This window comes from Leopardus geoffroyi, chromosome C1 (genome assembly GCF_018350155.1).
Source record: "Leopardus geoffroyi isolate Oge1 chromosome C1, O.geoffroyi_Oge1_pat1.0, whole genome shotgun sequence".
NCBI classification, from domain to species: domain Eukaryota; kingdom Metazoa; phylum Chordata; class Mammalia; order Carnivora; family Felidae; genus Leopardus; species Leopardus geoffroyi.
Genome location: NC_059328.1, coordinates 84053790 through 84067908, shown reverse-complemented (window position 1 = coordinate 84067908; position 14119 = coordinate 84053790). Strand labels below are relative to the sequence as shown.

The window sequence follows — 14119 nt, the reverse complement described above, 5'->3', positions numbered from 1 at the left end:
AAGCACTATAGACAATACATTTTATATTTATCAGCATCAGAATCCAGTTTTCACTTTTGCCACTGAGCATATCGTATCAAAACACATTAATTCATTCAATCGGCACATCCTTAAGTAGCTACAATGGACCAGATACTTCTGTTCAGACGTGGACAAAACTGGTAAGAATTCTTCCCCTCCTGGAAGGGGAACACCAAGTAGTGTTAGAGACAGACTTTTAGCAAATAAGAATAAATAAATAAATATAAATAATTAAATACATATATAAATAAATACATAAATATATAAACAAATACATAAACAGACTTCGATTAACGGTCCTGTGGACAATGGACAGTGGTACTCATTTAGATAGAGGAGCAGGCAAGACCTCTTAAAAGAAGTGACAAATACAATGATACCTGAATAATAAGCTGAACTTGCCCAAGGGAAGTGTCTAGGGAGACAAGGCTCCAAGGTAGTACTGGGCCTGGTGGGTTTAAAGAATGAAGAGAAGGGAATTGAGCCTAAAATTCTGCTTCAAGTTGCTTATTGTGGTTTAGGGGGAATATTTGTAATGAATAGGGGCAGCCCCAGGTCATGTGTGATGTAGCTGCGTTGGAAAGATAGCTACATCACTCCATTGGTTAAAGGAATGAGCTGTTGAGTGTTGGGAAATGTGTGAGTATATTTTGTGCTTAGGAAGTGGTGGAACAGGAACATTCTGGGTAGAGGGAGCAGCAGTAGCAAAGTCAAGGATACATGAGACAGACTGATGTTTCAGGAGCTTAGGTTGAGGGTAGGGGAGAAGGAGAATGCTGAGATAAACCTGAGAATATAGGCAGGAGACAATTTTGAAGCCACACTGTGTAGCTGGTAGTTTTTTCAGAGGCCATGGAGAATCGCTGTATTGTTTTAAGCAGTGAAGGGCTGTGATCAGATTCTGATTTCTGCAAGTTTATAACACATCAGATTTCTGGGAATGGGGTTTGGAGATCTGCAGTTTTACTAAGCATGCCAAGTGAATCTTGTGCACTACTAAATGTTAAGAGTTACTGTTGCTGTTGTTCAAAGTAGTCTTAAGAATTTCGATAATTAAAAATAAAAAGTAGAATTCCTCATGCAGAGGAGCACAGGGAAACCTTTGGGGGTGTTAGGAATGTTCAACATAGTGATTGTGGTTGTAATGACACAACTATACACATATGTTAAAATGCATCAAAATATACACGTGTAATTGAAAAATGTTATTGCTTATAGATGATACCTTGATTAAGCTATTTTGTTTTCAAAGGCCAGTGGACGTGGTGAATAGCAAGGTAGTGTTACCCTTCAAAAGAGGGATGTCATGGGTATACAGAGTCACAAAACTGCAAAGGGATAAATGAAGAAGATAGTAGTAGAAACACCAAATACTCATTTGAAAAGTCAGGTGAAAATGAGAAGGAGAGAGACAGGAATGGGAAGACAAGACAGTAGCTTGATAAAGTAGGATGACTGAAGAAAAATTTTCCAGATCACCTATGTAGGTAAAGGAGGTAAAACCAGCTGAGAACAGGAGAATTAAGATGCAGGGAAAAGAAATCATTACTAAGGTAGTTACAATGAATGGGATTCAGAGAAAAAATGGCAGAATGAGTCTAATCAAGGAGAGACTGAACTTTTCTTCTTCAATAATTGAAACAAAGAAAGCAATAATGAGATCTGCTCCTACATTTTTCCAAAGTACTACTTTTCTCAGTGGTGTAGGAAACCACATTCACGCTTACCCTGCATTCACGTGGACCGGCTCTTTTTTGCCTCCAGTACTAGGACACAATTAAGTCTCTTCACTTGTTTCCACAAAGAATCCACTTTCAACAAGCTCATGGGAGTTAGAGTTTTATTGAATGCCTTGCCTTTGATATGGTGATCATGAGCAGACATTCAAATCTATTCATCATGAATTAAATTCCCCAGGCAACACTGTGCTGCTCTCCCAACTCTGGGAGAACGGGGGCTACTATCCTGCAGTAGACAGACCTGGATTTGAATCCAGACTCCACTTCTTACCAGTTACAGGCTTTTTTGAGCTTCTATTTGCAGGATTTTGAATAGATAGCACATGTGGAGTACATTCCCAGGTAAGCATTCAATAAACAACACCTGTAAGGACAACGATGAAGAAAAAAGAGCAAAGGAGAAGGAGAAGGAAGAGGAGAAGCAGCAGCAGCAGCAGCCACCCCGTCCTGTAGCTGACAGGTTGTAGGCTCTCAAGTTAGCACACACAAGCACAATCATTATTAATGTTAGTATAGCATAATATTATTTCAATATAAAGCAAAGGTTTTTATGCTGACATATGTTCACACAAAGAAAAAGATAAAGTGAGTATGTGTAGGCGAGTTGTTAAGGGGGTAAATCCTATGGGTTTCCATCATAAGGAGGAATTTTTCCCCCCTTTTTCTTTTTACTGTATCTATACAAGAATATGGATGTTAGCAAACCTATTGTGGTAATCATTCCACAATATATGTAAATCAAACTAGCATGCTGTATGCCTTAAACTTATATGGTGATGTTTGTCAATCACTTCCCAATAAAACTGGGGAAAAAAGTATGAGAGAACAAAGGTACATTTTTTTTTCCATCTCTTTAAATTAGCAAGCTTAATGGCAACTAGAGATAAAACTCACAATTGAAAGAGGGGCTATAATCACAGCACTCTGTCCATTTCCAGAAAGATATACTGGAGTCATTAGGAAACTGAGGTCAGAAGATAATGTGACCCATAAACTACTTCTCCTAAAATTATTTGTAATGAACATGGACATGGTTTTCTGGTAAATACAAGTGTGAGCTATTATCAAATATCAAGCCTTGCTAATTCCATGACTAGCTAGGATGTGAAAGGTAAACTTTCCACAAGACTTTTGACCCTGTAGAAAAATGTAAATGTGAATTGTTCTCTGGATTGGTACAGATATAAACCCCAGGATTCTTTGGGGGGGTGTTTTTTTTTTTTTGAAATTTTCTTAATGTTTATTTATTTTTTGAGAGAGAGAAAGGGAGACAGAACAAGCAGGGGAGGAGCAGGCTCTTCACTGACAGCAGAGAGCCAGATGTGGGGTTCGAACCCATGAACCATGAGATCATGACCTGAGCCAAAGTCAGACACTCAACTGATCGAGCCACCCAAGTGCCCCGGGGATGTGTTTTTATTTCATAAAGAAGTTTTGGTATTTAAAGAATACTTCATAACAGACCCCATACTTCAAGGAATCTATAGTTGACAGAATAAACAATAAAGGCAAATGACACAGTTTAACACAAATAGCACCTTACCTATAAATACCACTTATGACAGAGGCCAGCCCATCTTTGCAAGAAGAACTTTTTGTCAAATTCTCAATTAGTCATGCAATTATTCAAAAAATTAAATGTCTTAAATGTCTAACTATTACAGTGTATGTGCAATGCTATTATTTCTAACAACACTAACCAACGACCAGGTAAAGGCAAGTTAGCACCATCTAGCATAGAGAAGCATGCACATGATTTTTCAACCCTCCTTTGGTTTTCTTCTTGGTTGAAACCATCTTTTAGATGTTTATTAAGGCACTAATTGATTCAAAGATGTTATGTACTTTCCCTTAATAATTACTGATTTTATATTTTAAAAAATTGTTTCCATTTTAGATGCATGCTTCAGAAATATAAATTCATCACATTTTAGGTGTACATAATTAGGTTTAACTGTGAAAATAAACTTGCAAATTCTTATTTTCTTGTCAAATACGATTTCTAGTATATTCAGATTTCTACTGTATCTTTTTTTGTTGTTTTTCCTATATTCCAGCTTTCCTCTCTATTTCTGTTTAAAAATTCTAACACAGAATTTCATGCCAGAAAAAAATTTTTTTCTCCTGAAGCTGGAAGAAATCATTTCAAGTTTCAAGACTGTGAAAATTGACTATGCCTGACTTTTTCCAAATTGTCTCGTAATGCTTTTTGCCAGGCAGATTCTAGGACCAGTTAGTTTATGATCAAAACTTACAGATGGTACTTACAGAAGACTAGCCAGTAGGGCATTTTTCAAGAATGTCAAGATCAAAAACTATAATTAAAGGTTATTTTGGGAAAAGCCAGCGTCCCCATCACTAACTCTACAGGAGAAAAAAAAGAAGAAACGATTTTGTGACAAAGTAATTGCTGACAAAAATATTGTAACCCAATATGTCATTTGAAAACAATTGAATTTCTGGTCTTTTCATTGGGGAACTTTAGCTTGGAAAGTGATAGTTAGGGTTATAGTGTATAATGCTGACTTTTCCTTAAGATCATAGGTTATTTCACAGCTGTCATCTTCCCTGTCACCAGTTACTGTAGCTCATCCTTACTGGTTGATATCTTTATGCCAAACTCTCATAACATTTAATCACCACAGGCCGAGATCACATGATGGTAAACCTATGATGAAATTTTTACCTCTTAACAACATACAAGTGAAAATTTTATGCACTGAGGCAAAAGCGGAAAATAATGAATATCTATAGTTTAATTTCCATGCATCACTGCTTGTGGCAGTGAAATAAATACCAGGGTGAAGTAATAGAGTAGTTAGAGGAATGGGCTAGAGGTTTAAAGAAGAGAATTAATATCCGTGATTAAAATTGCATGTATCATTGCCAATGGCTGTGAAAATATGTCAATTGCATGACTATGTCTGTTTCAGTTCCGGAGAAGGAATGTTTAAAATGTAATAATAATTGCTCTGTTTCCTTGCATAAAACAAAGGAAAGTCTTTACTCCAGAGTCTTACTGATACTAAATGAATTTCATGGATATCTGTTTTTGAAAATGATCAACTTTAATAGTACATATATTTTTATGTACTGGTAAGTAGTTTGGTTTTTCAATCTCTTTTTTATTTTAAAAAACAACCTAATGTTGCATACCTACAGGTTCATCTTTTTTTTTCTTACTAATACTGTAAATTCTAGATAGCAATTCTAAAATTATAATTTAATTAGTCCTTGAATTAATATTTGTAGTTCAAGTTTATACTCCTTGACAATGATGATGACTTTATAATATCACATTGCTACAAAAAATGGCACAGTATATTTTCAATATTTTTTATTATGGGTTAGGTTTTTGTAAGTAATAACTGTATATATCCTTAAATTGCAACATGTAAAATGTTCATATGACAGACAACTTATTGGGGTAAATTAAGAATGTGTGATTCGTTTCTCTGAGAGTTCATCTGATTTTTAGAACTACTACAGATGACACTTTGAAAAAGTATTGCTACTTTTCATATTCCCTACATTTCAGATGTCCTGATCTTCACAGTTGAAGTGAAAAATCAGGCTTCCCAACAAAGACTAGTTTGCAATCCTGGAAGAACATTGTTTTAAAAACCACTTAATGTAGTTACTTTTCTGAGAATTCTTAATTTGTTGTCGTTGTTGTTCTAAGTCTGTGAAGTCATCACGGAGCAGAACTCTCAAATGCAAAGCTTTTTAAACATAATGCTTTATTGGCTACAGAAGACCTAAGATACACTAATTTTCTAGCTATTAGGAAAACAAATCTCAATCTCTCTTTCTCCATCCCCCTTCTCTCTCACACACAGCCTTCCTACAGATTCTTCTTCAGTGTTATGCTTCTGTATTTTGTCCCTTGAATGAGATGAGTACCGTACCCTTTGTTTTGCTCAGAAAGGAGGAACCATGTATTTGGTCAGCACTCAACAAATAATAAGTCATGATGACAAGTACTGAATCCAATTTGAAACTGTAGGGGGATATTTAAGTGGCCCCAAATGTCTGCGTTCTAGGAGTTAATTCCATTTGTGGGAGAGTTGCAATTCCAGATTTTTATGTTCACAAAATAATTCAAATTATTGTCTTCTATTTTTAACTTCTGGATGGGCCGAAGAGATTTTCACACGGAAGATTACAGCCATGGCTTTCACCAAGCTGAAAAACAAGCTTTAATGTGATGATCCACACAAGACCAAACCTGATGAGAAAATGTAGGGTGTTGCTATGGCAATTCCATTCGTTGGAACTTTTCTCTGTTGGCTTCACTCTGTCATTACATTCTAAAAAGAATCGTATGAAAAGGTGTGGTGGCTGTGAAGACAAACGTGAGGCCGAGAAGATGGAGCTTTCTCATCTGTCCTTCCCCAAAAGAGACAATATCGTCACATTGTAATGCCACCCTAATGTAGTCAGAGGGCTGGCTTAGGAGGTGTCATTCTGAGATTTCACTGAAACCCTGGGGTGTATTTCTTTTTCACTTAGGTGTCACATTGGCAAGGCCAAGGTTATGAGCAAAATTACAAGGTGAAGGATGCTCAGATTAAACTGAAAGAGGAAACAGAAGCCTTGGCTTCTGAAAGAATGAAGATCTGTTTTGTTGTTAGGTCATGGTGGTTGTATTATTTTTTTATTATTATTATTTTTAGTTTTTAGCAGAGGTTTTTTTTTTTTTAATTTTTTTTTTTCAACGTTTATTTATTTTTGGGACAGAGAGAGACAGAGCACGAATGGGGGAGGGGCAGAGAGAGAGGGAGACACAGAATCGGAAACAGGCTCCAGGCTCTGAGCCATCAGCCCAGAGCCTGACGCGGGGCTCGAACTCACGGGCCGCGAGATCGTGACCTGGCTGAGTCGGACGCTTAACCGACTGCACCACCCAGGTGCCCCTTTAGCAGAGGTTTGATATGTTAAAATGTCATTTAAATCCAAGCATCGACAGTGAATGAATCCGTGCGATATCTCTGATGGAGAGGGAGATTTATTAATTCACCTGATGTCATTTCTTTCCAGATAGACCTTATTTTCAGGGGTTATAATCAATCCAACTGTTTATAACAACAACCTCAGAATCTCATTACAGGCATTGTCTCCAGCACTTTTTTTCTGATTAATTATCACTTAAACTCTTCACAAACAACCCTCTGAGGTAGATTTATTATCAACTCCATTTTGCACATGAAGAAAAGGAGATTTAGAGCGAAAATGTAATGGCTCAGGTCAACCATCTAGAAAAAAGGACATCAAGAATTTGAATGCAGAACCAAGATCTTATGTGGTATTAAACTGAACGAACTGTGCCACAATCTGATGGGGGAGGGGATTCCTAGGCAACTTACTAATGAGTAGGAAAAACTGAATTTTTACATTACTGTGAAAACATCCTTTTCCAAGGTAGAAAATACAACCAATCAAGTAAGGCTAAGGAGGTGATGTGTCATGTGATGTATCTTGTGCCTTAAAAATTCACTTTGCAATTTTAATTCACCAGTAATAATTTATGGAGATTTTACCATATGCTGTTAGCACCAAAAGACTTCTAAGACACCAGTTCCTGCCTCTGAAGAATTTATCAGTTACTGGGAGAACACAGTCAACAAATAAAGTAGGGGTTTAGAAGTGAACCAATTAGAAGTGAATGTAGTGTATTTACCTGTAAGACAGAGGATATGAATTAGTGGCACGATGGCTGGTAAGACCCTCAGACATGTTTAATTTGACCCACCCAATGTGGTTTTGAACATTTTTATTCAATGACCACATTTAAAAATTGAGAGATTTCACACAAAATTTGAATTTTCTCTTTAAAAAATCCAAATATCTGTGAACACAGAATTCATATTCCTAGTTGGCAATAATTGGCTGGAGCTCATAGAAAGTGTCTGCTTTAAGAGTGGTCTGCAGTCTCTAGTTTTCAATATTCCCCACCCCTACTCTCTCCCTGACACTGAAGTTCAGTGACAACTGTCATTCATCATAAAGCTTGTACCTTGTCTTTCTTATGTCTGTTTATATATGCTGCTTACCTGGCCTGTATAAACTTTTGAGGTGGTGACTTTTGCTGTAAGGACACCAAAAGGTATTTGAAACACATATGAGTAATAGTTAATAACAAAAAGAACACCATTCAGGTGGTCTTTTTTATGTGCTTTTGTGATATTCTATGGATGTACTTGAATAGCTAGAGATGAGAACTGGGATATGAAGTTGCCACTACTACTGAGTTTTTTTTCAGAGGTATGATTTATTGCAAAACTATTTTGGTGTATCTAATCTGGAGAGGATGTAGGTCATTAAGGTGCCCAGGTATGGGGGTGCCTGGGTGGCTGAGTTGGTTGAGCATCCAACTCTTGATTTGGGCTCAGGTCACTGTTGTGCGGTTTCGGGGTTCGAGCCCTGTGAGCTCTGTGCTCACAGTTCGGAGCCTGTTTGAGATTCTCTCTCTCCCTCTCTCTCTCTGCCCCTCCCTTGCTCATTCTCTCTCTCTCTCTCTCTCTCTCTCTCTCTCTCTCTCTCAAAATAAAATAAATAAAACTTAAAAAAAAAAAAAGATGCCCAGGTGTGGGTGTGATGTATAAACATTTCAGATAAGCAGGCACAATTTATGTGCAAAGAAGATTCCAGTTGGAGAGTCAGATTAAGTAGATGAAATAAGATGGAATAGAGAGTTAGAATGAGTAAATGAGAGAGAGAGAGAGAGAGAGAGAGAGAGAGAGAGAGAGGTATGGATGGGGGGAGAGATTTTAAAAGTTGTGAGATTATAGCTCCTCAAGTCCTTAAGCATTGCCTAAAGCCTTGGCCCTTTCCACCATTCATCCAGTAGCTTCTGATAAAATGGACTATGAGGTTTTTTTTTCTCTTGCTTTTATCTCTGCTTGGAATGACTTCTTTCTCTGCAAATCTTTAATCCATCTGATATTCTCTTACTCTTACATTTTAACACCTGGTTCAAGAGGCTCATATTCTACTAAGCATTTTTGTTGCCCTTTAGAGAAAAATAATGTATTCCTTTACACTACAAATACCTTGTATATGATTCATTTATTAGACTTAACTACATCCCATTGAAATTATGTATTTATATGCCTGTCTTCCCTAGCAGACTTTGAATTTTTGGGAAGGTGCCATGTTTTACTTATCTTTGTATCTCTATCTCCCAGCATGGTATAATAAATATTTGTTGAATAAGTAAATAAATACATTCTCAAAAGGGAGCCAGATTAAAATATTTCATTACAATTTTCTTGACCTACTGACTAATCACATAATCTTAAGAAGCCAACATTTCACTCAAAATGACTAGTTTACATATGTAATTATTAATCCAATTGATAAAAATTGTGATAACATTCTGAAGTCGTGTGTATGTGGTTTGTGTATACACCCATATCTATATATATGTATCTATAATTAGTTGAATGTGTTCTTCATCAGGGGTACTAAAGTAGACACTCTGGAGAGCATCTGAGTGAAACTTATTTACATAACTAAATAAGCATTTAATTTCATTATAAAATTTACCAAATACACCTCCTCTATCCAGTCACCCACCAAAGTTACCATGTTCTTTTGAAAGATATCATCATTAAAATATTAACTAAAAAAAGGAAAAACAATTGTTAAGTCCTATCTATAGCACTTGGCATATATATTTTTTGACTTTATTGAAATACAATAAAAAAATGCACATAAGTTTACAGCTCAACTGAACACACTAGTTGTATAAGTAGCTCCCCGGTCAAAAATACATTACCACCAGCTCTCCAAAGCCCCTTATTTCTTCTTTTGTCCATAGACCTCTTGTGAAATTAACCACATTCCAGACTTCTCAAAGCATAGATAAGCTTTTGCCTGTATTTTTAAAGTTTTTTTTAATGTTTATTTTATTTTTGAGAGAGAGAGAGACAGAGCACAAGTGGGGGAGTGGCAGAGAGGGAAGTAGACACAGAATCTAAAGCAGGCTCTAGGCTCTGAGCTGTCAGCACAGAACTCAGTGCGGGGCTTGAACCCACAAGCCGTGAGATCACAACCTGAGCTGAAGTCGGACGCTTAACTGACTAAGCCACCCAGGTGCCCCAGCTTTTGTCTGTTTTTAATAATTGGAATGTTTGCTACATTTAAAACTTACTGCTTACACAATGCATGCATTATGACTACACAAAAAAAAGCATCTATTCTTAATTCCGCAGAGTTACAAAGGTGGAGAAGACATAATCTTGAGATTCCAGAAGCTTATCTCGTGGAGGAGGTAACACATAACCAAATACCTATGGACACAGTAGATGGTAAATGAGCTCTGAGTGATAGCAGAGTCTTAAAAAAGGAATCTCTCATCTGGCTTCATACAAAGTGTGGAATCACTACTGAGGTTCTGAAAAATGCATGATTTTAACAATACATTTCTTTCAGGTTGGTGGAAAGAAAGCTATTTACATCTCCATTATTGTGATAAGTTTATCTCATGGATAGATGTAGATCTCTGTAATCTTCTCTCTGACAGAAGCCTCTTAGATCATATTAAAGATGGGTTCAAGGAGAAAAGCTGGCAATGGGCAGGATGGCAAAACACCCTCGGGTTCTTCTTTGGAGGAACTACCATGGTAATTGGTGACCAGAAAAGTGCATCATGGCTGAGTTTTAAAACTACCCTTTCATATGGATGAGAAGTTATACATTGCTAGAAGAATGCTGCTAGGGAGTAATTTTCTGTGGGATTGCCTGGTGTTGAGCTTGCACGTAAAAAGTCTTCTAGGTTACAGAGATAATAAGCAAGGTGGGTCAATAGTCTCTGAGAGGCAGAATAGCCATTGGGGACTAGGAGTGTAAACTCATGAATATGATACACTATTTTTCAGAAATGCCTTCTTTATGCTTCGATGAAAAAGTAATGCCCTTTGTCAAATCCTCTTTCTTGGAAACAGAGGGGTCCCCACTCTATTAAACAGTTGTCTGCCCTAGAATCAGTTTAATCTCCTAAATTAAAGGATCTGATCACCCAGAGCCTTACACAGTACTTCGGCCTGGGTCTCATTAGGCAATGTTTTCCTTTACGGGTTACTTGCTTCAATAGTCTGCCATTCCTGTCTTTACTCTGGTATCAGCTCAGGAAGCCATTTGTTTATCTTTCCTCTCACTGTAACCAAAACAATTCCCTTAACAAAAATCCTCTTCTCAAGAAACTCTAACTAGTATTGGAGAAAAACTGCTCTCTCATATAAAGTAGAATGTTCAGAGGCCATACTATTATTGCATAATGTTCCAAGAACAGTAGAATTTGGCCATAACTGTGCATTTATTTTGGTTTCAAAAAATCAACAGGCTGAATCCCGTCAAAACTCCAAAGGACTCAGGTTCCCAGAGTCATGGTAGAGAAGAAGTCTGGTCAGGATGGGAACAGGGCCTTAGGATGAGCGTCCCCAGGGCATAATAAGAAAAGAACCATATGCAGTTGAGCTCAAGCACTCAAGTAACATAATATGACGACATTAACTTAATGGCACAAAGTGAACAAACCTCTTCTCCCTTGAGTCTTGGAAATGGATGTTCCCTCAGCATATAAGAGAAAGTGCTTCCTCTGTGCCTTTTTGGATAGTCTGTCCCAGGACTGCCTTAGGGAGGATTGCTTTCTCTAAGCCCCAAATCATATAAACACTAGTTCTTAGGTTCATTTGAAGGATGTGTTAAAAATAAACTTACTTTGTGGTATAGTCTCAATTATGGAAAAACAAAAACTATATATTTATATAGTTTTAGAGAAAGGAACACACACACACACACACACACACACTAAAGAAAGAAATAAAATACACCCAGGGATTCTTCTTTCTTGTTTGAGTGTATCAACATGAATTTTATTCTTTTTTTTTAAATGTTTATTTTTGAGAGAGATGAGTGCAAGGCCAAGGGCAGGTGCAGAGAGAGAGGGGGACAGAGGATCCGAAGTGGGCTCTGCACTGACAGCAGAGAGCCTGATGCAGGGACTGCACTCATGAACCATGAGATCATGACCTGGGACAAAGTTGGAAGCTTAACAATTGAGCACCCAGGTGTCCCAACATGAAGTTTTTTCTTAAATCCATCTATAATTTTCCAATTTTATACATCAATATTACTTCTACAAACAGAAGTGAAACCAAAACTGTTATTAAAAAAATATGAACCAGGGGCGCCTGGGTGGCTCAGTCGGTTAAGCATCCGACTTCGGCTCAGGTCACGATCTCGCGGTCCGTGAGTTTGAGCCCCACGTCGGGCTCTGTGCTGACTGCTCAGAGCCTGGAGCCTGTTTCGGATTCTGTGTCTCCCTCTCTCTCTGACCCTCCCCGTTCATGCTCTGTCTCTCTCTGTCTCAAAAATAAACATTTAAAAATAAATAAAAAATAAAAAAATATGAACCAATGAGTTATTAGAGATTTTAATTTGAACTCTGGGGAATGATCAGTAGTTGTGGACCTGTCTAGGCTCACAGCAACATTATTAAAATAGGTCAAGATTGGGGTGTTCCAGAAAGGCAGGGAGAGGTGAGAGAATCCTTGCTCTGTACCCTTCCTCTGCTGTACAAAATGTAGCAACTGAGTTAACTTAAATCTAGATATTGACTCATGTGTTTCTTATTTGTCTTTCATCTCCTTGAGATAACCTTGTAGCCCTAGTAGAGATCTAGTACTGGTCAATGCATATTCATTAATAAACGATTGAAGGAATGGATGAATTGAAAGCATAAATGAATGACTGAATTTCCCAACAACCACAGGTGAGGTTTTCTAAATGTTCTACACTCTGTCCTCCAACAACTGCAGATTCTAAATTCACAATTTGATTTAGAAAAATGCAGAGTTGGTGTTTCTTGATTTCTTTGATTTCTTTAATTCCTTCTCAGAAGTACACATTATCTGTTCTTAGTTTCTATTACATCTACCTAAAACAGAAGTTTCTGGTAAAGTATGCAGTAACTTTCACTGTAGGAAAATGTGCACTATTTGACTGAGAGTATAGATTAGATGACAGCAATTACACTTGGGAAAATTTATTTATAAAATCAAATCACTCTGTCTTATGAATCAAAATAGTCATGGTTAGTGTAGATGGAAAAAGAAATTGTATCATATATCTTGGACCAAGAGCCAATGCTGTAATGATATAAAAATTAGTCAGCTTTTTAATAAGATACTGTATTAGTGTTTTACATATACAATTAAATTATGAGATCTTCAAGGAATAGGTGAATTACTAAAAATAATATAAAAATCTACATAATATTAGGTAATGGAGATAGAATAATACATAGAGTCATTCACTTTCTTTTTCAGAGTTGTTCACTTTTTAAAATTTATTTATCCATTATCCAATTGTAGTAGAAGAAAGCATCATCAGGTATGTATTAGTATTTCAGGAATAAAACAACACCAGGAAGAAGTAATTTGAGCAGCAGAACAATATTTTATGAGGATGTCTCCTTTTTTTCAGAAAGTGTTCCTGGTACTGATCTGATTTTCCAAGGAATCTATGACTCAAAACTAGATCAGGATGCCTGCTTTCAAGTTCATCAGATTTCTGGTTGCTCAGTCATCAAGGTCCTGTTAAGGTGTCAGGGACGTCACTTACCACTTATGAATGCAAACCAACTGATTGTGTTCCTTATCTGCTGAGTAGTACTTACAAGAGGGGTAGATTTTGAGACTGATTTCCCTGAGAAAGTTGATACTTTCATAGAAATTGAATAAATTCCATTCATCTACAGTGTAAAGTTGGTTTCTACTCATTACTAAAATTCCCATGGAAAACAAAAGGAGGAATGGATGGTGAAGTCACAGGTACCTTTTACTTTCTCTTAATTGTACATTTGCCCTACAAAGACCTTTATTAGTAATCTGTTCTTCAGGATTTATCACAAAATCTCCTGCTTCTGTAGGTAGGGGATTTTCTCAATTCCTGGACTATTTATGTGATAAATGAGCATGAACCTCTCCGTGACATGTCTATTATCGAATTGAACTGTTATTTAAATCTTGCATTGCCATTTAATTTCTCATTTATGTATGTTTTATCTCTGCAACTGAATTGTAAGGTTTGGGAAGGTCATAGAACATATATCCTATTTTCTATTCTGCCCACGTGTCTTTCATAGTCTTTGGTAGGTACTCAATAAATATTGATGGATAGGATAAGATTCAGCTGAAAATACCAAACCTGGGCCTTGCCTGTCAGCTCTCGGTTCAGTTCTATGACTTGCAAATTTAATTTTGAGTGAGTACAAAGTACTCACTTACTCTGCAAAATAAAAAACTGTGCATATTTGAAAAGAATCTATCTTCTGCTGGTGACATCAAAATTCT

The 14119-nt window shown here is 36.9% G+C and overlaps 1 long non-coding RNA gene across 1 annotated transcript; it reads left to right on the top strand.

Moving 5' to 3' along the window:
• The first annotated feature begins 5604 nt into the window (after positions 1-5604).
• LOC123598302 lies at positions 5605-13734 on the top strand. The gene is made up of 3 exons (XR_006712530.1): positions 5605-6179; positions 9977-10196; positions 13251-13734. It is a non-coding gene; the product is annotated as an uncharacterized LOC123598302 (long non-coding RNA).
• Positions 13735-14119: the final 385 nt, after the last annotated feature.